The sequence below is a fragment of the Podarcis bocagei genome (assembly GCF_964188305.1).
Source record: "Podarcis bocagei genome assembly, chromosome: 6".
NCBI lineage: Eukaryota > Metazoa > Chordata > Lepidosauria > Squamata > Lacertidae > Podarcis > Podarcis bocagei.
This window is the reverse complement of record NC_138130.1, coordinates 75,067,431-75,082,765: the sequence shown is the minus strand read 5'-3', so window position 1 is coordinate 75,082,765 and position 15,335 is coordinate 75,067,431. Positions and strand designations below refer to the sequence as shown.

Genomic DNA, 15,335 nt, shown 5'->3' with positions numbered 1-15,335 from the left:
TAGAACACATTCAGCAATGTCTGTCACAGTGACCTCATTCAGACCTAACATCAAACATGGATTTGTATTTATACTATGAATGTATTGAATACTGGATTTTTGTCTAACCCCTTGAAAGTGTAGATAAGTTAAGGAGTCTCAGAGCTTTTCATCAGAAACAGCCAACACCTGTTGCTAAGATAGGATTATTATGCATTGAACTTTTAATGTGCTTAATTGTTTTTGTCTAGAAAGTTCCATTCTGCAACACTGCAGAGTTCTAAGTACCGCCATGCAAAAGATTGATAAAGCAATTCTCCAAGATCAGATTAGCTTGTAAAATGAGTATCAAGGAAGGCTATTCAGTATGAAGAACCAATCATTAAAAAGTTCACAAGCTGAACTCACCAACACCATCACTAACAGGGAGATTTCCAGATTCATACCAACTTGCTATGACTCCTACTGAAGTCAATGGCACAAGTCTCTCATCACCTTTGGGAGCCAAAACAGGCCAAGATAATGAGCTTCCCCAAGTCTACCCCCCTATACCAACAGTAGTTCTTGTGTCTTGCCTATCCATATGGCTGTTATAGGCATGGCCTTAAGCTACTCACCACAAACCAGCCCTTAAGCTATAAAGGTAGAGGGTGTTTTAAATATATATATGGGTTGTGCTTGTTTCCTCTGCCAGCCTATATAAAGAAAGTGTTTTGGTTATTCCTCCTTTCTAGGAATTAAAGATGGGTGTAAATCAATCAGAAAACTGACTCACTCTTTTGCTGTAGCTAAATTTTCAGCATCTCAATACTACTAACCTTTCTTTACCAACAGAAGCGACTGGTTTAACAACTTCTCTTTCACATGATTGTGGCTGCAGTTATTTATTATTGCAAGTTGTGATGAATGCTATAACGATTTGCATTCATGAGTTAGATATATGTTATCACAGGTTTGTGGGTTAGAAAAGAATCATAGAAGTCAGCTTGAGCAAGGAATAGACTTTCCAGATCTTGTGCTTTGTACGCAGGAATGTATACTACTCCTACCTCAAACTCCCAACTGTCTATGCCTTCCCTATACAATCTCTGGGAGAAAGACCTAGGGTCTGTTTGAAACTGCCACATTCTCACATTGTGGACCTTCATTAGTCACTGCAGTGGAACCGCTGGACTGGAAACAAACTACAAACTGAAGACTTAAATGCCAATAGTAAAAGCTGGAACTTGCACTCCGCAGCTAGTGGAGAATTAATAGGAGCAGAATTTACATTTCTAAGTGGCAAACTTTACAGAAGACATTACAGAAAGGGTCTGGGAGGGTTTATTATTAACAGGAAGCAACATATGTGTGTGAGAGAGGGAATTAGGTTGAAAAGGAAGACAATCGATATATATATAATATTCTTCATTGGTTAAAAGTAGTTAGGGTGGTATTCTTTATGGGTCAACTCTACTGTAAAAAGGGTTGTGCCTCTGAGGTTTATTCACCAAGTATGTACCAGTTCAACAACAGATGCAGGACCAATAAAAACTCTCTCTATTTTGTGACTCTCATTCTTTCAGACTAAGCCAGTGATGTTCTAAAAATCAGTTATCAACAAAGACACAGACACAGACATCAATAGAAATAGCTGGGGAAACATTTGATTATTAAAACAATGACCAAATTTTGCACAATGAACCCCAACAGAACATGTGGTGCATTGATATAGGACAGTTCAGTTCCATTACACAATGCACAGTGAGGTAAATCCATACCTAAATAGACACAAATCTCCTGGATAGCTGTCATAATATCTGAATCCTTGTTAGAAACAGCCACATGCAATTTAAACTTTACTCTTTAGCTACAAGCAAGGACATTGTGCCTGGACATAACCATCTTCTACAGGTTTCATTAAGAAAGTGGTTGGGAAGCCTGAAGAGCTAAACAAGAGAGTGGTGAACAGCTCTTGGCTTCCAGCTATGCTATGCATCTTTCACATAAATATTACCTTATTTTTCCTTTGCTTAAACAAACTATAATATATATATTTAATTTCCAAAAACTCATAGGGAGTTTTACACACATATAGGATGAGCTGCAGGTTTGTAGTCTTAAAAGTAATGGAGATGGGATCATAAAAAACACAAGGAAGTTTTTCAAAATTAGACGTATCATACCATAATTCACAGGAAAATCCCAATTCACCTAGAACTTTTACAAGTTTAACATAAGCACAATATCAATATAGTTTTGCTATATACAATTACAATATATGGACATCCAATTTAAAAAAAACCTAAAATGTTAGTAAGAGTTTTTAATTAACTGAAGTATTTCAGAAATGAGGGCTCTTGGAAATATTTCTCAAGAACACCAAGGTTACAACCCAGCCAACAGTAAGCACCTTTTTGACCTACTGAAACCAACTGGAGAATTAAGCAGGTGCAGAACTCTCTTCCAATGAAATCCCTAAATCTTAAAAGGGCTTAACGACAGCTGGATTATGCCCAAGGTGTTTACATAAGTTTTGCTACTTGAGGATTCTCCCCACTTTATTAGCAAGTGTTAAATATCCTTTTGAAAAGCTGAACTGGGAAGTTTCTGCAAATAACTTTTACCTCTCAATCACAAGTCTCTGACAAAATCTTACAACCAAAACAAGGCATCTAAGATATAAAATCCTCTAAAATACTTTCCTACCTACTACCGCCAATTTATTTTTCATTTAAAGATGGAAACAAAAAGTTTACAAAAATAAGCAGTTGAACAGGCAAATACAGACAACAAACTTGTTTACTCTGAGCAAACTCATTCATGCATTCTCTATGTTGCAGCAGCCTGCATTGTCACAAGCAAAAGATGCTGCAGCATTTACATGCTGCCCCCCCCATCTTTTCAAGTTTCTAAAAAACTTTTAAATAAATCTACCCTACTGATGCAGGCTTGCTACAAGGCATTTCCTAGATTGCCTTACAAGCCTGAACTAAGATGATAAAGAAAGTTTATTTCCCCATTTCTTTCCTTTTTAAAAAAAAAAACCAAACACATTGCAATCTCTGGTGGACTTTTGGCAAGAGCTGGAGCTGAATTGTACAGAGCAATTGCCAGGTCCTCCATTACTGCCAAAATGATGGCAAAAAAGTGAAACAGCCAGGCTGCAAATCTCACCTGCCCAGTGAAAAACAAACCTGCACAAACCAGAGAAAGTTAAAAGAACCATGGGAAAATCTTGACTTCTTATAAACTATCAAACTCATCCTACATCTCCCCGCAAAAAAGGAAAACAACCAAACATCCCGGTTCTGTCCTCCCAAATTCCCAACACCACAAATTACTGTTACACGGGGAAGCCTATGACTTTATTTTGCTCCTCGGTTTTGTTTGATTTTGTTTAAAATCAAACTCTGGGGTTGTTTTGTTGTTGCTGCTGCTGCTGCTGCTGCTTCCCTCACCCAAGATGATGCTGAAGGGAGAGCGGTTACCGAAAAAGAAAAGGAAAAAAGGAAAAGAAGGGAGTTTTTAAAGATAAGGAAAGAAACAGCAACAAAGAACCCCAAACCCCAAGAATGAGGAGCTCCCAGCCCGGGCAGTTCAACTAGGCACTCACCCAAATAAAGCTGATGTTGAGAATCTGGATGGAGGAGGTTTAAGGGAGAAAGGGAGGCTGTTGTACTTGGGAGCAGGCTGCTTTTAGGAAGAGTCTGCAGCTTCCCTACAAAGCTGAGCGGAAGAGGAAGAAGAAACTGCAGAGAGCCGAGAAAGCCACTGGGATCGAGGCAGCCGGAGCCTCCATATGGAAGAAGGTTTTTTGGATGACTGAACTCTCAAACAATTCCCTTCTTTTTGCTAACCCGGCTCCGAAGCCTCCCAGTCCTGCCCCCGCCTCCCCTGGCGGAGGAGGAGGGGGAAAGGGAGGAGCCGCAGAAGGGGAAAGGGGGAAATGGAACTGCCAGGGGGGAAAGAAAAAGGAAAGTATACTCAAAAAAAAATCACCTTCTCTCCCCCCAGAAGAAGTCCGGAGCGGGATGAGAGCAGATCGCCCTCTTGCACCTGAGGTTTAAAGAAGGGAAGGCGATGTTACAGAGGATCGCAGAGGAAAACCGACCCCCCCACACACACACACCCGTCACGGCCTCGCCAATCCGAGAGAAGCGGAAGCTGGGAAAGTTGGGCTGAAAAGTTTTGCAAAGAAAGGAGGAGGGTCTCTCCCTCCCTCCCTCTCCCTCCATACCACCCCTTTGCTTTCTACAGTTGGTATGTGGCAGTCCTCCGTCAAAGCTCCCGATCGCTATTCATCAGTGCTGGGCTGGGAGGGGGTGTAACGAGGCGAGTGGGGGAGTCAGGAGCAGCGTCTTTAACTATAGCGGAGGCTCATTTTTTAGAGCACACTAGACTGATCACAGCAGGCTGTTTAGGCAGGGATGTGGAGAGAGGGCAGATCACTCGGAACAATCTGCCGCGCTGTTGGGGGGGGGGGTGGAGAGAGACCCACGAGGTTGCCTAGATGCGGCTCCTACTAAACAAGTTACCTCCCCTTGTCCTGGAAAGTTAGCACCGCTAACAGAAGCCCCCTTGGATCGCTTCCCTCGATTGCACATAAGAAAGTTTGTTGAATGGTGTGCATTGCGTATACGAGATTGTAGAACTGAGGGCCATCGCGTCTTTCCCCAGGGCATCTTTAAGTTATTTGTTTATAAATTTAAACAACGTGGTTATGGCATATTACAAGCTATGGACAGGAACAGGGAGGGTGTAGCACGCTAACAAGAGGGGGCAGGTTGCACAGGGAATTCGATAGTGTAGGCAGGTCCAAAGGACCTGTTCACTGAGTGAGCGGTCGACCAGTTTTGCTTGCACAAAGTTTACGCAAACGTTAGATTATATTCAAACTTTCTAGCATTCACTGATTTCCTCACAGGGCCGTAATGCAAGGGGGAGGCCAGCTGAGGTGGAAAACAAGATGGAGGGTTAGAAATTAATAATAATAATAATAATTTATTTATACCCCACCCATATAGCTGGGTTGTAAAGGGTTGATAGAATTTATTCTTCTCCCATAAGAGGCCACTTCCACAAGAGCCACTTATTATGCATTCATCCTGATTTGTTTGCACAAAGTTCACAGGGTGGTTAGACAGCGCTGACTATTCCATTCATTCTGATGTGTCTCTGGGAGGGTTATACAGCATTGTGTCAAGCAACTGTCATCCCACACTTTCCAGTGTGTTTCCCCATAATTTTTCTTCTTACAAAATATGCAATGGCAGGGGAAATGATTGTTATGCAAGAGCACCAAATGCTCTTTAATTGCCCAAGCTGCCCTTGGAGGTATGTGATTGAATCCCACTGGAAAACAGCAACTGTCCAGAAGCACTCTCAGGGTCACCCAGTGAAACTGATTGGTGGTAGATGTGACAAAAGAAAGTATTTATTAATCAGATTTCTCCATCTGATACGGCAACTCATCCTGGACCTATGGAATTCACGGTCATGATGGTGATGGTCATTGGTTTAGAATGACTTTAAAATGATATTGGACAAATTCATGGAGGTTAGTCTTAGGCATAAGAACCCTGTTGGATCAGGCCAAAGGCCCATCTAGGCCAACAACTTGTTGTCATAGTCACCTACCAGAAAGCCCACAAGCAGGACCTGGGTGTACAACACTCTCCTCACTTACAGTTCCCAACAACTGGTATTCAGAGGCATATTGCTCTGAACGGAAGCTGAACATAGCCATCCCGGCTGCATGCTTCATGAATTTCTCTTATCTTTTTAAGCCATCCTAGTTGGTGGCTATCACCATCTCTTTTGGGAGCAAATTCCATTGTTTACCAACGCGCTGTATGAAGAAGTATTTCCTTTTTTCTATTCTGAATCTTCCAACATTCAGCTTCATTGGATGTCCCCAAGTTCTAGAATTATGAGAGAGAGAGAGAGAACGTCTCTTTGTCCACTTTCTGCACACAATGTATAATTGTATACACCACCATCCTGTCCCCCTTTACTCACCTTTCTTTTAACTAAAAAGCTCCTAAAATTGTAACCTCTCCTCATTGGGAGGTTGCTCCAACCCTTTGATCATTGGTTGCTCTTTTCTGAAACTTTTCCATCTCTACAATATCCCTTCTGAGGTGGGACAACCAGAAGAATATACAATATTCCAAGTGCAGTCATACCATAGATTTGTGTAAAGGCATTATGATATTGCCACTTTTACTTTCAATCCCTTTCCTAATGTACCCTAGCATGGCATTTATCTTCTTCATAGCTGCTGCACACTGGGTCAGCAACTTCATTGAGCTAAGACTCCAAGGTTTCATCTGTCACCGCCAGTTCAGACTCATGCGCCTATGTGTGAAATTTGAAGTTTCCCCCCCAATTTGTATCACTTGACACTTTGATCTGAGCCAATAGAACTCTTCTTGCATTCTTACACACTTTTGTCTTCAGATCATGAGACCTGGCCACAAAAAAATTAAAAATTAAATCTTGCAATTAGAAACGGGATGGGGGAACAACCTACCAAACTGCTCTGAGCTGTATGTCCATCCACCCATGCCTCCACTTCTAGTGAAGCCTCACAGGAGGTTGAAAACATGGCTAAATCTTAGGAGGAGGATTCCTTTGAGATTCTAGTAGGCTGATACTGATAGTGAAGCGCAAGACTAAAACTCATTATTTCACTATCCTGCTTAATTTATTCCAACTCACATAAAGGTTTCTAAACCCAGAATAAAATCACCAGACTTTTATGAAACTGTTTCAGACCTCAACTGGTGACATCTGGTTAAGTATGTAATTCACTTGGTCTACAACCAAAGTCTAAGTAGTCTCAGAACTTCCAAGTATAGCTTAGTCCATGACCTGGCCATGAGTAGAGTCAGTCACAAAACAAGGATAAGAGCTGTGTTATCCCACTAGTTGTCAGATTTTAAAGTAAAACATGGAGTAAGTTGACTCCATTTTAGAACAAAATAACTTGCCCAATAATTGATATAAATAAGAGTGGTTTTGAACGCGGAGATGGTGTATTTGCAATATCTCCCTGACCGCATGATCCCCATTGAGTTCCTATCTGAAAGCAGAATTTGGATCAGATGGTTTGGGGAATCCATGTTCAAATAAATGTGGCTCACAGCTTATATTAAGCGGGAAACAGGCTAGATCTTGGCCCAGTATACCTGAAGAAGTGCTCAGCCTGGACACTGAGGTCCAGCGCCAGGGGCCTTCTGACGATTCCCTCACTGCAAGAAGTGAGGTTACAGGGAACCAGGCAGAGGGCCTTCTCGGTAGTGGCACCCGCCCTGTGGAACGCCCTCCCATCAGATGTCAAGAAAATTAACAAATGCCTGACTTTTAGAAAACATTTGAAGGCAGCTCTGTTTAGGGAAGTTTTTAATGTTTGATTCTATTTTTAATATTCTGTTGGGAGATGCCCAGAGTGGCTGGGGAAACCCAGCCAGATGGAAGGGGTATAAATAATAAATTATAATGATGATGATGACTCAGGACTTAGCCACACCTCTGTTTGCCCTGCACTTCCCACCCAGGAAACCCAATCTTTAGCGCTGTATCAGAACAAACTTCAATAGGGCTTCCCATGAATTGCCATTTGTTCTGATTTATTGCTAAAAAGCGGGTTTTCCAGCAAAAAGTGGCGCAAGGCAAAGGGGAAACCACTTGGACCTGCACTTTTTAGGCACAGGACAAGTGGAAGTTTAGATGAGCCTACGCTCCTAATCTAACTGTTTAGGGTGAGGGATTATAATCTGAACTTTCTTTAATGAACAAGCTTGTAGTCTATTTACCTTCCCTTATTAATGTGAGTTCCATGTGCTGACTTTGATACTGATTCAGCTTGCAAAGCTGCTTCATGCCTTTGATTCTCTAGGATGGGAGACAGAGATGTTTTTCTACATAACACCACTAGAACATTGCAAAAAAAGGCACGAGTTGTGTGCACATTAACTTGCATTACCTAGGAATCAAAACTTTGAAAAAGATCCAGGGAAAACAAATAATAAGACCTAAAGCAGTAATTTCCCCCCCTGCTTTAATGTTTTCTATGGAAGGTGATAAAACAACATTTTTGTTCCCTTACTGGAGTGGAAGCTCTTTTTGATGGCAGTTGTGATTATTTTAAATAAGGTAGTTTAGGCAACACTTTTTAAAGATATATAAATATGAAACACCTCAGTACGCACAAAAAAAACCAGACTGTATTGGTGGGAATAAAGATGAACCATGTTAGAGATTCCTCCTTCCCTGTACTGTTCACAAACACAAGAATGTATGTACAGTATTCACATTCAGAGAAAGTCTATTTTTATGTTGGTATTAGTTTCTATTTGCGTGAATGGACTCAAAATTTGCCACCTTATTTGTGTTGAATTTCTCAGGTGGGACAACGCTGCACCAGATGAAAAATCTAATCTGGCCTAAAGTACCGTATTTTTCGCCCCGTAGGGCGCACTGGCCCATAGGACGCACCTAGTTTTTTTGGGGGGAAATAAAGAAAAAAAAATTATTTCCCCCCCAGGCGCAGGGCTGGGGCAGAGGAAGCCCGAGCTTCCCCCGACCCCAGCCCCCAGAACAGGCAGCTCTCCGCAAGCCTTGGGAGACTGGCGCGACTTCCCACCGGGCTCCCATGCCTTGCGGATATCTGCCTGAAGCCCAAACCAGGTCGGGGGACAGCGGGGAGGCGGAGCGCCACCATCCCGCTGTTCCCCGACCTGGTTTGGGCTTCAGGCAGGGAGAAGCGCGCTTCTCCCCACTGCCAGCCTCCAAAACAGGTCGGGGAACCAAAGCCCGGGGTGCGCTGTGCAGCGCGCCCCAGGCTTCGAGATGCAGGCTGTTATCCTCAAGCCTGGAGAGCGAGAGGGGTTGGTGCGCACCGACCCCTCCGCTCTCAAGGCTTCAGCAAAAACCTGCATTCGCCCCATAGGACGCACACACCTTTCATTTTTGGAGGGGAAAAAGTGCGTCCTATAGGGCGAAAAATACGGTACATTTCTATGGTTTCTTCAGAGTTTCTGTTGTGTTTAAGTGATTTGCTTAGAATAGAAAAACCTCATTTAACTAGTGGGGTTTCACATGTGGCCATTCTTGAAAGTAGATTCACGTAAACTTTTGCACTGCTGGCTAGCTTTTTGCAGTCCTCTCACGGTAGGTAGCACATGGATCCCTGCTCTGTGAAACAACGTATGTTCAGAATTGCAAGCCCACAAGAGTTTGGCAGGCTTTTAAGATCAAGTCCGATAAATCTTGGCTGGTCTACATCAGTGGTGGGGAATCAGTGGCCCTCCAGTGGTTATTGAACTATAACTCTCATCAACCTCAGCCAGTGTGGCTAAAGGTCAGTGGTGATGTGAGTTATAATACAGCAACAGCTAGACAGCCACAGGTTCCCCACACTGGTCTACACTGAACATCTATTGGGACAGTGTTCACATCCACACCATACATTTAAAGCACATGACTCCCCCCCCCAAATCCTGGAAGTCATAGTTTACCCCTCACAGAGTTTACAGTTCCCAGCACCCTTAACAAACTATAGTTCATAGGATTCTTTTGAGGGAAGCTGTGTGCTTCAAGGGTGCACTTAATGAGCTTCAAATGCATGGGGTGGGTGAAGTCTCTTGTACACAGACACCTTCCTTGAGATTATTCCAGAAAATCTGCTTTTTTAAAAAAAATTAAATAACTATATGAACACACCCAAGTGTGGAATGAGTTCTAGGTAATGCCAAAATTTGTAACCATCTCGCCCACCGTTCAAAGTTATTTCATGTTAGAGAGCCATTCCAATGGCCTTCTAGAAGGCCAATCAGTTTAATAGCCCAGGGCAGATATTCACACCTAGAATGTTGTCTCTACTAGTCTCTGATTTTTCTTGCCTTTCTGGTACAGTATAGCTTCCCAGGGTTCAATCCTACTGTGGGAGTGGGGATTAACTAGGATTAACAACAAAAGTAAAGAGGTAAACTACAAGTGAATCAGCCAGGGTGTCTGACAAGTATGTACAATCTTCGTGGTGGATTCTTGGAAATGTGCTCAATATTGTGTCCCCCCCCCCTTTCTGTTGTAATGTGTTGTTTCTTTAAGTGGGTGAAGGGCAATGATTTTTCTGCATTCAAAACAAATTGTTAAGATACCAGAGAATGTCCAATATCAGCAACTTCTGAATACTGGAGTTTTCATTGTTGACACTTGCCCTGTATAAGCTCCTTGGTGGAGCTTATCCCTACAATAATTTCCAGCTTCTGGCTTGGAAGGCTATTCCCATGCCTTCGCTAAATGCATGGTAGAAATAAATTCAATAGGTGAAGCATCACCCACCATAACTTGGAAATGATGGGGAAAGCAACACCTGGCAAACCTCTCTCTACCATACAGCTATTCAAGGCACAGGAGAAGTCACTGGGTCATAGAATCTAACAGCTGGAAAGAGATTCAAAGGTCCTCAAGTCCAACCCCACGCTGATGCAAGAAATTTACTACTACAGCACCCTTGAGAGGTGTGTTATACTGTGATGTTCTTTGTGGTATTTTGGAGGTAAACACTTCCATATGTCAGCAACAGGATGAGTTAAAACAGGATGAGTTCTTCATAAAAGTTTATGTTCTTAAATGCCATTCTGACCATCTAAGCTTTGTTATTTGGAGGTTTAAACTTGCATGCAAGCATTTTAACACTGACTTCTGAGCATGTGATTTGCATCTGAAACTACAATACAGTGGTGCCCCGCAAGACGAATGCCTCGCAAGACGGAAAACCCGTTAGACGAAAGGGTTTTCCGTTTTTGAGCTGCTTCGCAAGACAATTTTCCCTATGGGCTTGCTTTGCAAGACGAAAACGTCTTGCAAGTGTTCCGATTTTTTTTCGCCCCCCCCTTTTTCTAAGCCGTTAATAGCCTTTTAGCCGCTAATCCGCTAAGCCTTTAATAGCCGCTAAACCGCTAATAGCGCTAATCCGCTACTAGGGTTGCTTCACAAGACGTAAAAACCGCTAGACGAAGAGACTCAAGGAACGGATTAATTTCGTCTTGCGAGGCACCACTGTAGTACAGACACGGCCTTGGAAGGCAAGAGTGTGCCTGAAGCATATTACATCATATGTAAAACAAGGTGGGACCAGGAAATCTTCATATCCTGTCGACATATAGATAAAAGCTTATTGTTTCTATCACTGCTAACACTTATAATGTCTAACAATGGGAATAAAACATAATTTCTGCTATACCGATGAGAAATGAAGTAGTTATATTTCAAAATTACCTTTCATCAAAACGAATCAGATCGTCTCAGATTTTGAGCTTGGGGAATTTTGGTATGTTGGAAGGGCTGAACGTTTTCTTCTTTTGTGTTCCTTTAATTTTGTTTAGATTCGCATGCAGGATTACCATATTTTATAATCATTATTTTCCCGGGCTTGTATATTCTGTGATTTAAATTTATACTTTGTCCGTACACCTTTAAAAGGGTCGGTCGATTGAATCTTTAACAAAGGCTTCCTTTTTTTCCAGAGTGTTAACATCTATTTAACATCAGTGACTGATTAACAAAAACAGTTTTAAGATTTTCAACTCACTGCTCAAAAATGGATGGCTTCTCTCTGCTTCCCCAGTTACTTCAAAACTCTGCATCCTCAGAGCTGCCGAAACTCCAGCTGTTTGATATTGTGCTGCTGAAGGTGGGGGGCACAGGAGCACTCCAGATGAAAGATGGTGCTGAAAAGAAATTGAACAGTGGTGTTTCGATAAGATCCTCAGTGGGAAACGGGCTCCTTTAAATTTGCTCATTCAGGCTGTTGTGCCAGTGAGATTTCTCATACATCCTGCTATGGTGAATTTATTCACCCTCCCAGGCCATCTAATTCTGAATGAGCAAATAAACAGGGTAGTTGAAGTGGGGAGGGAACAAGACTCCACCCCAAATCAGAACCCCAAATCCAAATAGTCATAAACTATGACAAAGTCAGATTCTGATCTGAATTTTGTGATTTGTTTTTATCTCTAACAATGGAACTCAAATAATTACATGCTTCCAGCTAGCAGAAGTTCAGAGGTGGAAATGTATGGTATTGATTTACCACTAAAAAAAAAAGTCCTCTGCAGTTTTCTCAGCACTGTGGGTTGGTTTCTTTGCTTAAGGCCCAAATCATGAATTTCATGTTTGATTTTAAAACTATTGAAAAATAAATACTGAGTTTGGGCAACCAATAACCCAAATGAAAATAGAATCTGGGTGAGAGTCGGACAGAGAATAACAGCTGTAGGGTAAAGTGAATATAATGTCTACCAGTGAATACATTTTTAAGCCTTTTTAAAAAAATGTATTGTTGGCGTGTTGGGGGTCTCCAGAACATGTTGGTGGTGAGATGATTAAGGAGAGCTTTTATTATTTCATTATGAAGACCAGCTAATCTGAGGGAGACAGCCTGCATTAGAAGTGATCAGAAGTCACTGCCACTGCTATAAGAGAGGCAAGGATCACTTTCAGAATGAAGTGAATAAGAAGCCCTTAGCTTAAAGACTTTAGAAGCCGGTTTCACTTTGTTTACTTTTGTTATAAGGCTATTTGTTCGTTTGATAATCCATAGGAAATGGGATAGTTTCTCTCCGGAATTAAACAAACAAACAAAACCTTGTTTGGTCAGTGAAGAGATTAGAAAAGAGTTTTAGAGAAGGGATTCAGGAATTAGACATCTTTTGACATAAAAGCAAGAGAAAATTAAACAAGAAATTAGAGAAGATAAAGACAGAGAGGGCTGTGTAAATGAAACTGTGGGAGTTTACTTACACATTGCAAAAGTGTCTTGTTGGGTTTTCAAATCCTCCATTGGTGGATTGATCCTGACTGATCTGCCTTGGTGTAAAAATCAAACAACATGGTATTTTATTGAAGACAGCAGAACAGACTTACGTAGGAACAACTAAAACAGGGTTTAAAACAGTACAAAAAAAAGTTAAAGATAGGTATTTCTTACACATGGTTTTTAAACCTTTTCAGCCAACTGGAAATGTTTTAATATGCCTGTAGGCAGCTCGAAGGGACGCGGGTGGCGCTGTGGGTTAAACCACAGGGCCTAGGACTTGCCGATCAGAAGGTCAGCAGTTCGAATCCCCGTGACGGGGTGAGCTCCCGTTGCTCAGTCCCTGCTCCTGCCAACCTAGCAGTTTGAAAGCACATCAAAGTGCAAGTAGATAAATAGGCGGGAAGGTAAACGGCGTTTCCGTGCACTGCTCTGGTTCGCCAGAAGCGGCTTAGTCTTGCTGGCCACATGATCCGGAAACTGTACGCCGACTCCCTCAGCCAATAAAGTGAGATGAGCGCCACAACCCCAGAGTCGGTCACGACTGGACCTAATGGTCAGGGGTCCCTTTACCTTTAGGCAGCTCGAAGGTGCTGGGAGGTTGACACAACTGCAAGCATTAACAACTCATCCATCCTGAACACTCTCTAATCTCAGGTTTGAAATCTTCTTTCTGGACAGAAGATCTATCAGAAAAAAACTCCACCTGCTGCAGAAAAAGTAGGTGGCATAGGGTCTTTCTCCACAAGGAACATTGCTGGTTCAGTTGAGGAAGTGATCATTGTGTTTTTGGATGTAGAGCTCAGCAGCCTGCCATCTGAAGGGATACAGGCTCCGCATCCCTAATATATAGCTTTCCCAAGCAGACTTCCATCCAGGCACTGACCACATAGAGAACTGTTTAGCTTCAGCAAAATGGCTGCATTATGTGTTTTTAGACCACAGATTTTCCATCATACCTGACCATTGGGCCATGTTGGCTGTGCCTGATGGGAAGCAGAGTTGTGTGTCATCAGCATATTGATCACACTTTGCCTCAAAATTCTGAATAACTGTGCCCAGTGGCTTGATGAAAATGTTAAACAGCACTGGGGACAAGATGGTACCCTGTGGCACACCACAGTGCAAGGACCATGGAGCTGAAACACAGTTTCCCAATGCTACACTCTGGATATGACCTTGTAGGTAGGATCAGAACCACCAATACACATCCCACAAATCCAATCCAAGAGGATACCATGGTCAATGGTATCAAGAGCTGCCAAGAGACTGAGAAGCAGAGTCACACCCTCTCTATATCACTCTTGGTATGGGTCATGATTCAGCCCCCAAACCACACCTGACCCCAGGTAATACTGTATATATCCTCCAGGAATATATCCTTCTCTACCACCTGGTATTTGCAACCAGGTGGTAGTTGTTATAAACCATAGGATCTAGAGCGGGCTTCTTCACAAGTGTTTAATGGAAGAAGGCACCACTCTGTCACATAAAGAAACATTCACTATAGCCTGGACCCATCTGATCAACCCTTCCCAACTGGCATTCATCATTGCAAGAGTCTTGTCCGCAGCACCGAGCCTCATAAACTGAAATCAGTCCCACAGAGTATGGGGAGACACTGCATTGAACACCTCAACTAGATTCACAACATGGCTTGCAAGGTGCTGCAGAGTTGAGCAACTTTGTCCTCAAAAGTGAAAACCATGAGCAGAGAGAATCTTCTGCGTGCATAGTTGTGACTATGGGGAATCTCTGCAAATATTATAACCATGAACGTAAGTTAGGGTCAGGGTCTCTCTCTTCCATATACATTCACTAGAACATCTGAAAGCGGCTTCCAAAAATGTGTTGTGTGGCAAGCATGGTAAGTCACAATTTGTGCTTGTAGCAAACTATTCAGATAACTTGGCCTCTCTGTAAAATACAATATGGAAAGAAAGAAAGAAAGAAAGAAAGAAAGAAAGAAAGAAAGAAAGAAAGAAAGAAAGAAAGACAGTCCACCACAGTTAAGAATGGCCATTTTAACTGGCCCTTGTCTACCATGTTCAAAGACTTCGTAATGTATTTATTTGCTTCTGTTTGTCTTTGTTGCTATGATCAGTGCTCCTCCCTTTTTTGGCAGCTTAATAAACTTGAAATTTGAATGATGCAGGCTCAATGTTTCTTTGCTTCTAAAGTTTATATTTTAAAACATAAATTCCATTTTCAAGATGTGAGGTTGTTTAACTTTCCTAATCTTTTCAACTTGTCTTCCCCTCCTTCTGCTCACATCCTGAGTGTGAATCATAGTTGGATTAATCCGGCATGAAGCACATTGTGTGTGAGCAATAACAGACTTACTAAAGTGTACAGCTCTGATAAAAGGCAGCCTTGATGACTTCTGTCAGGAATCCCCCAGAAATCATGTGGGGTGGTGGTGGGGACAAATCTCCCACCAACCAACCTATGCACTGGTTACCAAATGTAGAGCTATGGGAGGCACCTCAATGAGCATGTCAGGAAATCTCCACAGTGTTTTAAGTCCCCTCAGCCCACCTCAAAGAAGAAA

The 15,335-nt window shown here is 42.3% G+C and overlaps 1 protein-coding gene and 1 long non-coding RNA gene across 5 annotated transcripts in view; both read right to left on the bottom strand.

The window, feature by feature from the left end:
* Positions 1-11,696, bottom strand: part of BOC (BOC cell adhesion associated, oncogene regulated) — a 68,974-nt gene extending 57,278 nt beyond the window's left edge. For 2 of the 4 annotated variants that reach the window (XM_081198934.1, XM_081198937.1), the window contains exon 1: positions 3,575-3,820. The gene's annotated coding sequence lies outside the window, so the exon portion shown is untranslated. Of the gene's footprint in view, positions 1-3,574; positions 3,821-3,960; positions 4,060-11,560 lie in introns of those variants that run through there. The other 2 variants (XM_081198935.1, XM_081198936.1) reach the window with 2 other exon arrangements.
* A 1,100-nt stretch (positions 11,697-12,796) lies between these two features.
* The window catches only part of LOC308589708, a 68,151-nt gene continuing 65,612 nt past the window's right edge, over positions 12,797-15,335 (bottom strand). The window contains exon 3 of the long non-coding RNA XR_014009443.1: positions 12,797-12,837. This is a non-coding gene — a long non-coding RNA (uncharacterized lncRNA). The remainder of the gene's footprint in view (positions 12,838-15,335) is intronic.